This window comes from Gopherus flavomarginatus, chromosome 3 (assembly GCF_025201925.1).
Source record: "Gopherus flavomarginatus isolate rGopFla2 chromosome 3, rGopFla2.mat.asm, whole genome shotgun sequence".
Lineage (NCBI taxonomy): Eukaryota > Metazoa > Chordata > Testudines > Testudinidae > Gopherus > Gopherus flavomarginatus.
Genome location: NC_066619.1, coordinates 268260944 through 268276463, shown reverse-complemented (window position 1 = coordinate 268276463; position 15520 = coordinate 268260944). Strand labels below are relative to the sequence as shown.

General features: G+C 43.9%; 1 protein-coding gene across 2 annotated transcripts in view; it reads left to right on the top strand.

Moving 5' to 3' along the window:
* The first annotated feature begins 11629 nt into the window (after window positions 1-11629).
* NSD2 (nuclear receptor binding SET domain protein 2) overlaps window positions 11630-15520 on the top strand; it is a 160339-nt gene continuing 156448 nt past the window's right edge. For both annotated transcript variants that reach the window (XM_050947352.1, XM_050947351.1), the window contains exon 1: window positions 11630-11755. The gene's annotated coding sequence lies outside the window, so the exon portion shown is untranslated. The remainder of the gene's footprint in view (window positions 11756-15520) is intronic.

Genomic DNA, 15520 nt, shown 5'->3' with positions numbered 1-15520 from the left:
CCAGACAGCTACCGATCGATGGCGAACCAGTTTGGAGTGGGAAAGTCCACCGTTAGAATAGTGCTGATGCAAGTTTGCACAACCATTAATCGCACCCCGCTAAGAAGAACTGTGACTCTGGGGAACGTGCAGGACATTGTGGATGGCTTTGCACAAATGGGTTTCCCTAACTGTGGAGGGGCAATAGATGGGACGCATATTCCTATTCTGGCACCACCCCACCTGGCATCAGAGTACATTAATCGCAAGGGGTATTTCTCCGTGGTTCTCCAAGCGCTTGCAGATCACCGTGGGCGTTTCCCTGACATTTACTCAGGATGGCCTGGAAAGGTGCATGATGCACGCATCTTTCGGAACAGTGCCCTGTTCAGGAAGCTGATGGCCGGGACTTTTTTCCCAGACCGCAAGATCATAGTAGGGGACGTCGAAATGCCCACTGTGATCCTTGGAGATCCCGCTTAGCCCTTAATGCCATGGCTCATGAAACCGTATACAGGGAAGCTTGACAGGAGCAAGGACCAGTTCAACTACAGGCTGAGCCGGTGCAAAATGACTGTGGAGCGTGCTTTTGGCCGTTTGAAAGCCCGCTGGAGGTGTCTTTATGGGAAGCTAGATTTGGGGGAAAGCAGCATCTCCGCTGTTATATCCGCGTGCTGTACCCTCCATAATATTTGTGAAAGGAAGGGTGAAAGATTCAGTAAGGAATAGACCGCCGAGGTTCGACGCCTAGAGGCTGAATTTGCACAGCCAGAGAGCAGGGCTACTAGAGAGGCCCAGCAAAGGGCTTCAAGGATTAGGGATGCCTTAAGGGAGCAATTTGATGCTGAGAGCCAACAGTAATGTTTGGTGCCTTTGCTGTGCTCGTTTTTCCCTTGGGGTACAGTATTTACCACTTTCTGCAATAATAAAAAGTATTGTAAAAGCCATGAAATCCTTTATTCAAAATACAGTACATAAAAGGGCAAGCGGGTAGGGTGGTGGACTGTACATTCAGAGGTTTGAATATGTCCTGTTTGGATTGCTGTTCAATGTCTGCTGCACTTCAGGATTAATATGCTGCAGCATCATGGGGGTGGAGTGCACAGGGTAAGGATTGTAGTTATCAGGGCTGGTAGGTGATCGTACAGGTGTTGGGTGCAGCTGGGGGTAGTAAGAAACAGGCTGCTGGAGAAGGGTGTTTTGTGCAAATACTGGGTAACAAGAAAGAGAGCTTTGGGAGGGGTGTGGTTTACCACGGTACAGATCTGCCTGCATGGCTACGAGAAACTCGAAAGAGTCAGTTTGGCGAGCCAGGAGGCTTATCACCTGCTTCGAGGTTTTTCTGGTAGCCAATTCCTTTCTCCTGCTTTCTGTTTGCCTCCACTCATGCATTTTCTCTCTCCATTCCTGCGTCTTCCTACTTTCTCTGTTGTAGTGATTCAGAACTGCTTTGATCAATTCTTCTTTTGATTTTCGCGGATTTTTCCTCAAGTTCTGCAAGCGATGGGCAGGCGGTGATCCGGCTGCATTATTCAAGGTCACTTAAAAAAACATAGATGGAAACATGTAATACACAGAGGCTACATTGTTTATTATCACACAGTGAAGGAGTTTGTAGACTTTTTGTAGCATCATTCCCACATACCTAACACAGCACAGAGAGGCCACGGAAGCAAAGGCATGGCGAGCAATGGGGTGAGTGTTTCTGCCCCAACTTCACCTGGGAAGGGGAACTGCCTGATGGCTCACTGGGGTTTCTCTGCACTGGGTAGAGGAGGGAGCTGGGGGCCTGCACAGGGGACAGGAGGGAACAGGAAGTTGGCGACCTGCAAGGGAGGGGCGGACCGGGAAGCTGGCGACCTGCAAGGGAGGGGGGGCCCCGCGAACCTGGTGCCCTGCACTGAGCAGTATCCCTACATTCTCAACAGGGTTTCCTACTGCCAGATATATCACTGCTGCGTGTTACCTGGGAAGAGAGGGAGGGTCTTCTACAGCAATGTGGATTCCGCCCTGGTCCCTATGCAGCTTGCCTATGTGCAGCAATGGTCCCCCCACCCCTCGCGGCACAGTGGCTCGGACGAGTTAGCCTGACCGGGACAAGGATCACGGTGGCTCTCTCTATAAACTTGCGCAAGCACATTGCCCACGCTCTGGCTGCAAGTTTTCAAGAGATTACCGAGGCCGATTACAGAGACGTGATAGAGCAAATCAATGGGCTACTCCACATTTAGACGTGCATGCAGGCAGCCATAATCCCAACCCTCCTCTCCCAAAACATAAAATCTGCTTACCCGGAACACGCTTCTCTGCTTCTTCTTCACCAACAATTTCCAGCTGCTGTGACTGGCTAGCCTCCTCCTGGCTTGAGAAGAGCTCCTGGCTGCATGCCTCCTGGGACTCTGGGGTGTCTCCCTCCACCCCAGTAGCCTCACTCTCCGCTTCCTCTACACCCTCCCCCACTTCTCCCTGCTCTGAACTCTCCAGCGTGCTCCTCGGATTGGCAGTGGGGTCACACCCAAGTATGGCATCCAGCTCCTTGTAAAAACGGCAGGTCGTGGGGGCAGCTCCTGAGTGGCGATTTCCCTCACGGACTTTGCAATAGGCACTGCACAGCTCCTTTATTTTTACTCTGCACTGCAACGCGTCCCGTTCATGGCCCCTTAGCAGCAAGGACTTTGATATCTCCCCATAGGTATCATAATTTCTCCGGCTGGAGCGCAGCTGTGATTGCATAGCTTCCTCACCCCAAACACTGATGAGGTCCTGCAGCTCGGAACTGTTCCATGCGGGGGCTCGTTTGGGGCGTGGAGGCATGGTCACTGATTGATTGATTGATTGCACTCCACACCTGGCTGAGCAAACAGGAAGGGGATTTTTAAAATTCCCGGGGCATTTAAAGGGGGGGTCAGCTGAGCCCAGGGCAGTGGAGTGTGAAACGATTACTAGAGTGGCTGAAAAGGTATGCTGGGATACCTCCTTATACCCCGGAGACCAATAAAAGCGCTGTTGGTGTCCACATCTGATGACCAGCGCTGCATCACCAGCGCTGGAATCGCTACACCCGAGGCAGACCAGGTGTACAGCCAGCGCTGTAACCAGGGAGTTGCAGCGCTGGCTGTGCTTTGCAAGTGTGGCCACATCCTGAGTTGCAGCGCTGTAACCCCCTCACCAGCGCTGCAACTCTCCAGTGTAGCCAAGTCCACAGTGAGAACTCAGAACAAAACTGTAAAATACCAGTAAAATACAGAATACATATAGTAAATAGGTATATTTGCAACAGAATGATTTGAAAGAATATTTTACTCATACCTTTTAAAGGAGGAACAGAAATAGGCAGTTGGAGTTACAGGAAGTTTAAATGTGATTTCTTAAGTGGGTATCTTATTAAAAACATTAAGAACAAATTGCTTTCTATTGTTTTTTAACTTTAGAATTATGTTAAGTGTGGCATTTCATATAAGGCATGTTCTATATTACAATATACACAGTCACAGTTACATAGATGTCTTCACTTCACTAAATGAGTAAGCAATTTTATTGTTTCCATCTTAGAATTCCTGCAGAAGTGTTTTGGCAAGTTTTAAAGAGAATGGGAATTGGAACAGGCCCAATGAACACAAGTAGCAGCATTCAGAGGAAGCATAATTATCATTTGAAGCTAGTCTCTAATATCCAAGTCCTGTGGTCAGTGTGTTATGTGAGGCTTGGGCTACTGATCAGATATCTGGTCTCCTCTTACAACTTTAACCTGATCTTCTGCAGAATTTCATTTGAGCTTCTGGGAATCATTCTATTACACACAAAATATTTTCCCTTGATTCTATAACCTCAGTGAGAGGTGTAGCAAACTGGCAGTTCTCTCCTGCCTCAGACTCTTTTGCCCAAAGAGAATAGTTTTTAGATGCTGCTGCAGTTTCCTCCCTGAAGTTAGATCTTGCTTCCACATCAACCAGCATATAACTCTACCCAGTTTCTTTTCCAATCCTAGGCCACAAAAAAGACAAGCTCTCATTCCCTCAACATGCACAACAGAGAAATGTCATTTCATAATCTTTCTATACTCTGATAGGGGCAAAACCCAAAGCCATATCCACAGCTAGGCAAATGTGCAAGGGAACTGGAGAGAAAAAAGACAGAGGAAAAAATGAGAGAAATGGATAGAGGGGGGAAAAAGAAGAGATCATTCCAAACTACACTGAAAAAAGGATGCATCTGAATTGCTGCTTCACCCATCTTTTAAGGATAAAAGGCTTTCCATTGTCCCACCCTAGTGGTGCTGTGAAGCCACAGGGGTAGCTCCAGCAGAGGATCCAGATAACCATACCAGTTCAACAAATGCAACATGTCTAGCCAGATACTCAGGCCATTACAGAAGAGTTGAGGATCATGACCATACCCCTTAGGGGTGGCTAGTGCCCATGAGAGTGATAGAAGGAACTGGCATTGTCCCCAGAGGCTGTGTGAGGAAGAGCAAGGTGTAGAGTCTTCTTGTGCACTCCTCCGTAAGCACCCAAACAGTGGCTGGGCACATTGTGGCCCTAAATCTTTTTCTCTATTGAGTACGTTCTTAACGTTGACAGTAATTAGTTCTGCAACTGGGTACTTGGGGGTCAGAGAGGCAATGTTTCTGTAGTGATGTATTTATATCAAATGCCTGTAGATTTGGAGTTACCAACACAACTATCATAAGAAGTACCTGTGGGTCATTCCTGCAGCCTCTTACAGAGAGTGACCTACCTACAGTCATTGAAACAAACCAATATAGTTCAGAGGATTTAAAAACATATCTAGGGTGAAGATGAGGATAGTAACATTGGGCGGGAGGGAAGAAAAATCCTACTTTATTCAGTGTTCACAGCAAGAGACAAGGTCAGCAGAGGTGACCTTTCAACAGTATGGCCTACATTCTCTCAAATGCTGTCCTTTCGCTTTGGGTGCCTAATTTAAGATACCTATCACATCTGGCTCAATGTATCCACAGCTCCCATTAAAGTCAACTGGTTATGTAGGGGCTTGGTACCCCAGCAGAACAGATCATAAGTATCTCAGGTTGGGCCCCTAAATACTGAAGCACCCAAACATAGTGGATTCATTTGAAAATGGCTGCCAAGACATCTTCCTAAGAAGAAAACAAACATATCAAGAGAATGAGCTGCAAACCCTCAAAACAGGAAACTGATCAACATAATAACTACAACCGGTTATTCTGATCATAATCACTCCAAGAACAATTACTGTTAACAGGACAATGGCATGCTTAAAAGAAGAGTGAAATTAACCCTTAGAATGGGTATATTCATCCTCCCCATTCAGCACTGAGATAGCAAGGATGAACATATTTGCAAAATGAAGAGTTGCTCATCATCATTAAGGAGAGCAAAAGATTGTAAGACAAGGGTTGGCAACCTTTCAAAAGTGGTGTGCCGAGTCTTAATTTATTCACTCTAAGGTTTCACGTGCCAGTAATACATTTTAATGTTTTTAGAAGGTCTCTTTCTGTAAGTCGATAATATATAACTAAACTATTGTTATATGTAAAGTAAATAAGGTTTTTAAAATGTTTAGGAAGCTTAATTTAAAATTAAATTAGAATGCAAAGCCCCCCCCGGACCGGTGGCCAGGACCTGGGCAGCATGAGTGCCACTGAAAATCAGCTTATGTTCCGCCTTTGGCACGCGTGCCATAGGTTGCCTACACCTGTTGTAAGACAATAGTCTTGTTTTATCAATTTAACCCTTAAAATGTTTTATTCTTTGGCAATGGTATACAGTGAAAATACTGGTAGTCTCTCTTCTACTTGTATAAAAAAGCAATTTTTTTCTCAATTACTCGTATGTGGAATTCACCCTGGCTTATTTATTTCTAGACAAATATGTTAAAAAGAAATTAAAAGTCAGAGCATGTGCGTCAGTCATTTAAGGCAAAATACATTATTAGGATGTAATTATCAAAACTACTGTTATAAATCCAGGAAATCCAGAGTTAAGGTTAAACTTAAAATAAATCTACACAAGCTATGGTATAGAAATGCTCAGTTAGGGCAACTAAACTGCCTTAATTTTGTCATATAGTGATACCATATAATAACCATTTTGATTGTTAATGCAAATAAACAATCATGTGCATTGTTTTTATTAGAGAATATTATTTTTCAGACTGAAGAAGAAACTTAGTTATAAAGAACAGCAGCAAAAACTACCATTATTCCTATGCATGAGATAAAGGTGAATTTTAACTATATGAAGTGTTTGAAGAGTATGTGTGATCTCACTCCTGAGATCACTTGAGACTATAAAAAAGGTTTATTTATTAAAATATTGATTTCTGGCTGAGTGAAGTGAGGTCTTACACTAGTTGGCATTTCTCTGGCTGTCCTATAGTGACTTAACACTGCACAAAATTGCACCTTTGTAAGGGAAGGTGCAGTGTATACACAATTCCTTCTAGCGGTCTCACTGTGGCAGTGAAACTCTGCACCGCACATAGCATAGACCAATTAATTTTTTTAAATGTTTCCAGAAAAATATGCAATCATTACATTTGTTTAAATCTGTTATTTCAATTGAACAAAGGACTACCTAGCGTGATACTATCTTTATACAGTATATCCATAAAACTGAAAGTAAGGAGCAACGAAACAGCAGATACTAACTTAAACAAAGGAGTAATTAGCAAATGAATGCTATTGCCTGCTCAAGGCAGAGACCATTTAGCTCCAGTGATCTGTTCTGTCACCAGAACATCAACCTGTTTTAAAAAAACGATTGGCTAATTCAAAATCATAAGAAATGCAAATGAAAAAGAATGAAAACGCGGAGAGCTCTGATCTGGAAACTACGGGAACTTGCAAGTACTGAAAACAAATCAAAGCCTTTTGCTTCAAGTATTTTAACCACACCATTGAAAAACATATATACTATGCATCATATTTGATTAACAATACCCAAAGCCTCGTTCTTCATTGCTCCATGTAGTGATTTAAACCTGTGCAAAGTGTAAATGACTACACAAGGCAGATGGCAGTGGAGAATCACGTCCAACATCTATTGTGTAGATAAATGGAAGGATTTGCTTGTATGGTATAAGCTAAAGAAAACAGACTTTTCTTTTTAACATAAAATTTGTTGCATTCATTTATTAGGCAAATGGATTATAGGCCTTGTCTACATTAGAGAAATTTGCACCAGTGTTAACTACGCCTATGTAGACACATTACACAATGTGAAGTGGAGCTTCCATTGGTGAAGCTTACTCATATAACCAGATTACAGCCAAACTATACAGATGTAGTTAACTTTGGTGCAAATTTCTCTAATGTAGACAAGGCCTATGATTTGAATAAGTAAGTGCGTGCAACATTTTTGTTATAAGAATGTCTTCTTGAGCTTATCTCACTAAAGTAAAACTCTTTCACTAAATCTTAAGACTACTGAAAGAAGGGGAGGGGAAACCACATGTGAGAACCACATTGACTGTAAGGATCTTGTATATTTTAATATGTGCAGAATAAAAATGTGATTCTCTTTATTAAAGTTGCTGTCATACATCTAGATTTATAGTAGTGTAACTGAGCACAGAATTTGCCCCCAAGACTAGGTGGGCAATTTATTTGTTTAACTCCAGTTACTGGTAAGTAACCCAGTTTTCCTACTTCAGTGTTTTCCTGTGGGAATCACCAGTGTGCTTCATCTCTCGAAAAATATCATTTGGGAGTTTTATATTTCCATGAAACATTGTACAAAACTGAAGACACAAGAAAAGAGATGAGGAAATTCTGTGTTTAAATACACAGATTGGGAGCATGGCAGTCTTGTTAGGGTTGCATTCAGACTTCCATTTTAAGTCCTACCCAGCTGTAATAATTTTAATTGGAAGAAGTGATTTGACTGAAAACATGCTAGGAGAAATTGAAAATTACCGATAACCAAAAAAAGAAAAAACCCAAACCTTTCAGGTAGTACTTTTCCCAAATTTAGCTATATTAAAATTTTACACCAGTGTCACATTTCTTTGGCCACCTTTTTCTCAGCACAAGAAGTGTTTAAGAACGCCAAATTTCATACTTGTAGACAGGGCTCTATACACTTGGGCATAGGGTAGTTTTCATAGAAAAGCCATTTAAAAAAAGTTATTAATGAATCTTCATCATTATGGACAGAACTCCTCCAGCCATTTTGAAATTAAAGCTTTAATTGTTGGGTGATTAAAACTTTAATCACCTGATGATTAAAGTTACCATTACCAAGAAATGAGTACTTAAAGTTTTAAGTGCTAACCACTTAACTGCTAAATGCATTTCAAGAGAAGATGTACCATTAAACACATCTGTAAAAACTCCCACAAACTTTACAAGCTATGGAAATACAAAGTTAAGAGTTATATAAACCAGTGGTTCTCAACCTTTTTTGGACCAGGATCCATTTGTAAATACTGATAGTTCAGCCCAACCAATGAATAGCTTAAGTAGAAAATATGCCAGTGTTTTGGCCCCAACATCCTTATTACCCATTACGCAGTACCAGCATCCCCTCCTACTCGCTGCTTTGTATATGCAGCCTTAGCCCTGTCATGAACCTTGCAATCACTATAACCTCTCCCCCATTTACTTCCTCACCCATCACTTGGTGCTTTGTGCAGCCTCCCAAGGAGCATGATACCAGCCCACAGCAGAGCGCAGACCTAGAGCCTCCACCTCTGCATCCAGCTCTCTGTGGGATGTTGCACCTGGCAGGCTGCCCCTGAGGTATCCAACTTTACCAGCTTTTCAGGAAAGGCCGAACATGGTGTGCCAAGCCCCCAACTTCAAAGCGAGCCTTGCTCAGCCCCCAAGAGAAACCCCGTGATTCTGCTAGCATGTGTATGGGCAGCTCCAGTCCCATCACGAGCACCCAGTGTGCCAGGTGAAGTTTGCACGGGAACACATAGGGCACCACAGGACCCAGCCACTGGCAGAGGGTCAGGTGCACTGGCTGCAAAGGTGTCCTGCAGAGACTCTCTCCTTTACACAGCTCCTCTAGGACTCTGCTTTGAAAGGCAGGAATAATCCCCCTTCCTACCCTGAAGTGCTTACCAGCTGCCCCAGGTCAGGAAGAGGCTGCTTAGGGGCAGCCCCCCTCTCAGGGCTGCTGCAGCCCGAGGCCAGGTGATGATCCCAGGGTGCTGAAAGTTGCCCAGTAGTATTTGTGGTGGGGCAGGATGATCAGCAAGACTGATTTAGTTAAAGTAGAATCAATGCATTAATGACTCCAGTTCCATTCTTGATTACATTGGAAAGACCCATTTTGTGAGGAGGAGGAGGCGGCCTCCTACTAAAATAAATAGGGAGTGGGGCTTGATTAAAAAAAGGCTGAGATCCCCAAGCTAGTCTGACCTTCCATATAACATAGGTCACAGAATTTCACCTAGTTATTCCTGTAGTGTGGTTCTTAATGTTTTTTTCCCCTGTCAATTTTTTTTTCAAGTGTCAGAGGGGTAGCCGTGTTAGTCTGGATCTGTAAAAGCAGCAAAGAGTCCTGCGGCACCTTATAGACTAACAGACGTTTTGGAGCATGAGCTTTTGTGGGTGAATACCCACTGTGTCAGATGCAAACGAAAGTGGGTATTCACCCACGAAAGCTCATGCTCCAAAACGTCTGTTAGTCTATACGGTGCCACAGGACTCTTTGCTGAATTTTTTTTTCTTTGACTTTAATGGGAGTTGCATATTACCTTTTAAATAATATAAATTTGTGCAAAGTTTTCCAAACTAGGATCCTTAATGTTAATTACCTACAATTCCCACTGAATTAAATAGGAGCTATGGGCTCTAAGCACTTTTGAAATTCATGATGTTTTTATCTGGTGTCTAAACTGAGGCAAACACACTTTGAAAATTTTGACCTGGGCTAAACTAGTTCTCAGTCAGGGTTTCTTGCCTTCCTCTGCAGCATGGGGCACGAGTCACTTGCTGGAGGATTCTCTGAAGTTTGAGGTCTTCAAACCACAATTTGAGGACTTCAGTAACTCAGACATAGGTTAGGGGTTTGTTACAGCGGTGGGTGGGTGAGATTCTGTGGCCTGCATTGTGCAGGAGGTCAGACTAGATGATCATAATGGTCCCTTTTGACCTTAGAGTCTGAGTCTATTATGTGCTTTGCATCATTGAGTTTGATGGTTTATTACAACATTAGTTCCTGTTCTGATGTAATGGACATATTTATGATCTGGTATCAAGATTAGCTTTGTCTCTAATTATATTTGTCTAGTTAGAGGTGGAATTATTTTGCTCCCCAAGGGAAAAAAATGCTACTTGGATATGCTGTGATATGACTATCTAAAAGGTTTCCATATTGCCGGAGTGGTTAAAATGTCTTAGATTTTTAAGTAGTTGTATGGAAGACCAGAATACTATTTTTGTGTACCATTTTCAGAAGCAATTGTGCCATGAATGCTAGGATTCTTTTACACTTTGCAGTTATTGTGACTGTTAGGCCTTGTCTACGCTAGGATTTAAAAGGTGATGTTAACCCTTAGCTAATATGTTTTAAAAGTCTAGTATGCAAGTAGGGTTGCCAACTCTGACTGAAGCTCTTCTGAGAAATTTTCCCCACAACATAACATAAAAGTCATTTTCTTAAAATATCCTATTAAAATCTACCTGATTGCTTTCAATAGTCACTGGAAGATTGATGCCAATCCCAGGAGACTCCAGGCCAATCCATGCTGCCTTTAAGGTGTTAAATTGATCAAGTTAAAGCACAGGGAGAGACTAGCTAACACATAACATCCCACCTTTAAATCCTAGTCTAGACAAAGCCAAAAAGGTAGAGTTAAGGTTGTTTGGATTCTGCTGATGGAGACTATGCCTTCTATGTATTGTTTACACCCAAATCCTCCACAGTTGTAGAGGGATGTCTAAATGCCTGGGAAAGGAAAGGCCTCAGGTATGAAATGGAGTGAATTTATAGCTGAGGGTGAGAGGCAGCAGAGTTTACAACTACTGACCTGCAAAAGACTTCAGAAAAGGAGGCAATATTAGGGAGGAGCATCTGCCCTAGCAGGCTGAGCCGTGGGTAGCTAGAGGAACCTGTAAAAGGGCAAGAGTCTCTCCATGCAGCAGCACAGAGGGAACTCTGCATGGGACTCCGCGTAGAGGCCCAGCCTGGACAGGGAGGGCAGCGCCTGGGGTTGGAGCCGCAGGACGGGCTCGGGGGGCAGGGGAGTGTGGGGTGCTGAGGCGAATTGTTCCGCCTTTGGCTAGCAGGGGGGTGAACGCGTGTCGGGGATTCACAGGGCAGAGCCTCAGTTCTACCGAGCCGTGACTCATGAGGTGGGGAAGACGCCGCCCCGCCTCAGGTCTCGGGAGTCCCCACCCCCCTCACTCTGGGGCGCCCTCCGGCAGCTTCCCTCCGCCCATCCTCCAGGCCCCCGCCGTTTGCATTCTAGGTCCCGTTACCGCCTGTCGCAGGGGCCAGCGAAGCAGAGCCCGGCCCGAGGCAGAGCCTGACCCCGCTCCCGACCGCGGGGCTGCGTATACGGGCGGTTCCGTGCGGGGGGATTTGAAACAGCCGCTCCAAGGGCCGCGCGGCGGCGGCGTCCAATCAGCGGCGAGGATTTTTCGCGCTGGTTCTGGCCGGAGGAGGGGGCGGGGCCTCCGCGCAGGATTCCCGGAGCTGCCGCCGCCGCCGCTGCTGCCGTTAGTGCCGCTGCGTCTTCTCGGCTGCCGCCGTTCGCGGGCATTGAGCCACCGCCTCTCTCCTCGCCCGGCTCCTGTGCGGGAGGATGTGCCAGAGCACAGGTCAGCGGGGCGGGCCGGGCCCGGCCGGTGTCCCTGGGGCGGGGGGGAGGCCCCGGGCACGCTACCGCAGGCCCCGGCTGGAGGCGGGAGCGGCGGTGAGGTTACCTCGCTGGCTCGCAGGGATGCTGTGCCCTGGCCCCGTGCGCTGCCGTTGGGAGGGCCAGCGGCTGGCAGTGGGGGTGTTCTGCGGTGCTGAGGCGAGGGATAGTGCCCCCCCCAGCTTCTCCATCCCTCGACGGCGTTACCCCCCCCCCCCCGGTCTCCCGAGCCTCCTGCCCTCGCGGGAGTCTAGCTCCCCCCCGCTTAGCCGGCTCTCCCAGCCTCCTCCTGGGCTGAGGGGGAGGCTTCCACTACCTCGCCGGCACCCCTTGCTCACCTCCTGCCCTCGAGTGGCTCTCGGGCCCGCCTTGCATGTACCCCCGGCTTCCCCCCCGTGTCTGCCCATCCTCCCGCCGAAGGCTGCAGCAGGATTACTGGTGTTGGCTGGGCCTCTGATTCTTGGGTGTTGGAGGAGCGGAAAGGAGCAACGCCGAGGCTGGAGTCCCGGCTGTTGCTGCTTCATCCTCTTTCTAATACAACCTTCCTCCCCCCCCCCCGCCCTGCACACATAATCTCTTCATCGCTACTGCAGGAGGCGAGAGAAAATGTGTAAGGGATGGGACAAGGCGCCTGTCGGTGTCACCTCCCTTTTCAGGGTGAAAATCAATCAGTGCAATATATACACAAATGGGAGAAATCTGCTTGAGGCTTTAAAATATCTCGCTAAATGGTGATAGTGGGTATAAACGTACCCCCCCCTCCATTGCACTGACTGTGTGTGGTGTAATCATCTGAGGGCTGCTCCTGCTGCCTTCCCTGTGGGTAGAACTGGGATTCCATGGCAGTAGGAGTGAGAGTAACTCTGGAAATGTATGGAGAGGGAAGCCATGTTTGATTTATTCCTCCACCAAAGACTGGTGTGATGATCCTTATACTTACCCCTGTTGCAGTTCATTCCGGACCTGTATGGGAGGCGAAGGCAATCCCTTTTAGAGAAGAGGAAATAAAATGTTTCTGCTAAGCTTTACGTGCTCTTTGGCTCAGTCTTTATTAAGTACAAAAGGATAGATCTTTCGTAATTTGAATTGATATTTGTATGTTAAAAGGAGCAGGGGAACTTGCATTTCCAAGGCCATAGTTATAGCTCATCCGTTGTGGGTTATAGCTCTGGGAGTGGGGGAGCGAATTCACCATGCTTCTTGAGCGTATTTATACTTGGTCTTTCAAAATATGTCTGCTAAGAGGAGGGCCAAATACTATCAAAAGTATAGGAGCAGTAAATAGATATTGTATTAAAACAGATTTCAGGAAAGAAGGGCTGCTTGCTAACAGGCTAGTTAGACAAACATGAGGCAGGTATAAGTCACTGCCTGTTTCTTGAATATTTTCCTATTGCTTTTTGCATTAAAATTGGTTTATAATTAATCTTATATTTAAGATTGAATGCTGTCTATGCTGAATAAAAAGGGTCTCTTGTGAAAGGGAGATAGGTTTGAAAAGACTCAAAGACAGCAGCTCCATAGCGTAAATTACCTATGAAGTTTTTGTGTCGATATTACAAGATCAGCTTGCTGGTAATTCATGTATCATTGTTGTGCTTAGTAAAGGTCTTTTAAATGTGGGAAATACTATTAAATCTGATCAAATAAATTTGCTCTTCTATAGTATCTAAATACTACTGCAATGGAATCTTTATAAACTAATTGAAATTATTATTTATTGTGGTAGTGCCTCAGAAGCAGAACAAATATATCTGAATAAACTCTCCAGTACCGCTTAATTAAATTATTTGACCTGTTGGATGCACATGGTGAATAAAACTGCTGTGGAGCAGTGATAGTCAGTGCTCAGATATGCACTGAAAACTAAAATGCAATTTATGTTGGATTATGTGCCAGCTTAGAGCCATAAGGAGTGTTGATGAAATTTTTTAGGTGATATTAATTTATAATTAAATAGTCTTCACCTCTCAGGTAGAAATAAGTTATTTCTTGTTAAGGTTATGGGAATAAACATTCACTGCCACCGTTAACACTCTTTTAGAAATATGCAAACACTGACAGGCTAATAAAACATAAATTTACCTTAGTTACCTTAAATGGAAATGTCAAAAAGGAATAAGTACCTTTACATTATTTCAGGTAATTGGAGTGTAGGGGAAGTACTAATGCTGCCAGTTCAAAGAAGTTTTTAGAGTTGAAATTAATCAAATTAAAAATATAACTATATTAAAACTACTCTCAAATAATTAAGAATCCAACACGAATGATGCAAAGATATTAAATACTATAATTTTTCATTTTCCGTAACAAGCATGTAAACTCTCTTTCTCTTGGTATCATTTCAACTCTCAAAATATTACTTTAAAAATTGTTTTAGGCCTATGAGACACTGGCTTCTAAGACATGGGGTTTAATTATTTTAGGCTGGGAACTTAAAAAGGGCTATGATGTATCTTGTTTAAAAAGGCTTACTGAGTTCTAAAATTATGCATTCAACAAAACAGTGCAGGCCTGGAAAGAGAGAGCTGTTACTATGTCCCATTGTTTGTAGCTCATTCACTTCTCGCTTTTGCTTTGAATGTATTATGTTTCTTTCATGCCACTAGTATATGTATCTAAATCTAGGCCTCAGTCCTGCAATCTGATGTGTGTGGACCCTTGTGCTCAATAGGTGCCCATTTACTTCACTGGTACTCCATAGAGGCAAAAGGCTGCACCTGCCTCAGATTACTGGAGAAGATGTGTATGCTGTAAATATTATAGCAGCCTTTCCATCTCCAGTCATTTCTTCTTTCTGATGCTTGCATAATAGTACAACAGAATTTTAAATTTACAGTATTAATATTAAAGACTTGGAAACTTATGCAAATTGTAGGCATTTCCTCCACAGAACTCTGTAAAGCATCTGACTACTTATAGGAAAAAACTCAAATCCCCAGAAGAGCTGAGCACTGCACTGTAGGACTCTTCTGAGCTGGTGCCAGTGTAAGCAATATGCATACCCTGATATTCAAGAAGTCTTTCTAATGGAATAAATTTGGTATTCAGTAGAAAATTTGACTGTTTGCTTATTTGTCTATGTTTTTGTGCCATGCTCATCACTGTACTATCCTGTGCCTATTTAAATCTTTTAACTTCGTTACATTTTTGTAAGGAATAACAAGCACAAAATACAAATAAGGTGTCTTTGTGGCTTGGTGTATATTCATCTGTGTAAGAGATCTGAATGTATAGCTTTGGTGTCTTACTTTTTGACCAGTGAAGAATGGAAATATTGAGGCAGAATAAAGTGGATAGGCACATCTACTTTTCTAACAAGCATCTTATTTTCTTGTCAGTGGAGTGGCTTTGAAGCCTAAGTGTGTCCTCACCAAAGAAAGCTTGACATCTCTGCTGTATAGTTGACGAAGAGAAGGTGAAATATGGCACCCAAGGATGAATGGCCAAATAGGGAGGAGAACCAAATTAAAAAATGTACATGTCTAGCAAATTGTGAATGGGTTGGTTTCATTTTATAGTTAAAGTAGAAAATGAATAGTTGGGAGGCCTTTGTGATTGACAACAGAAAGAAAACAGAAGAAAAGTGTATTGAAATGTAAGAAATGTCCCTTCAATCCATAGAGATATTGTCAACTTCAAAATCATATTTCTTTCACTTTTTTAACCTACAATTACAAGTAGCACCTAAGATAAAATATAATTGTACAAAAATAAATTACTTTTT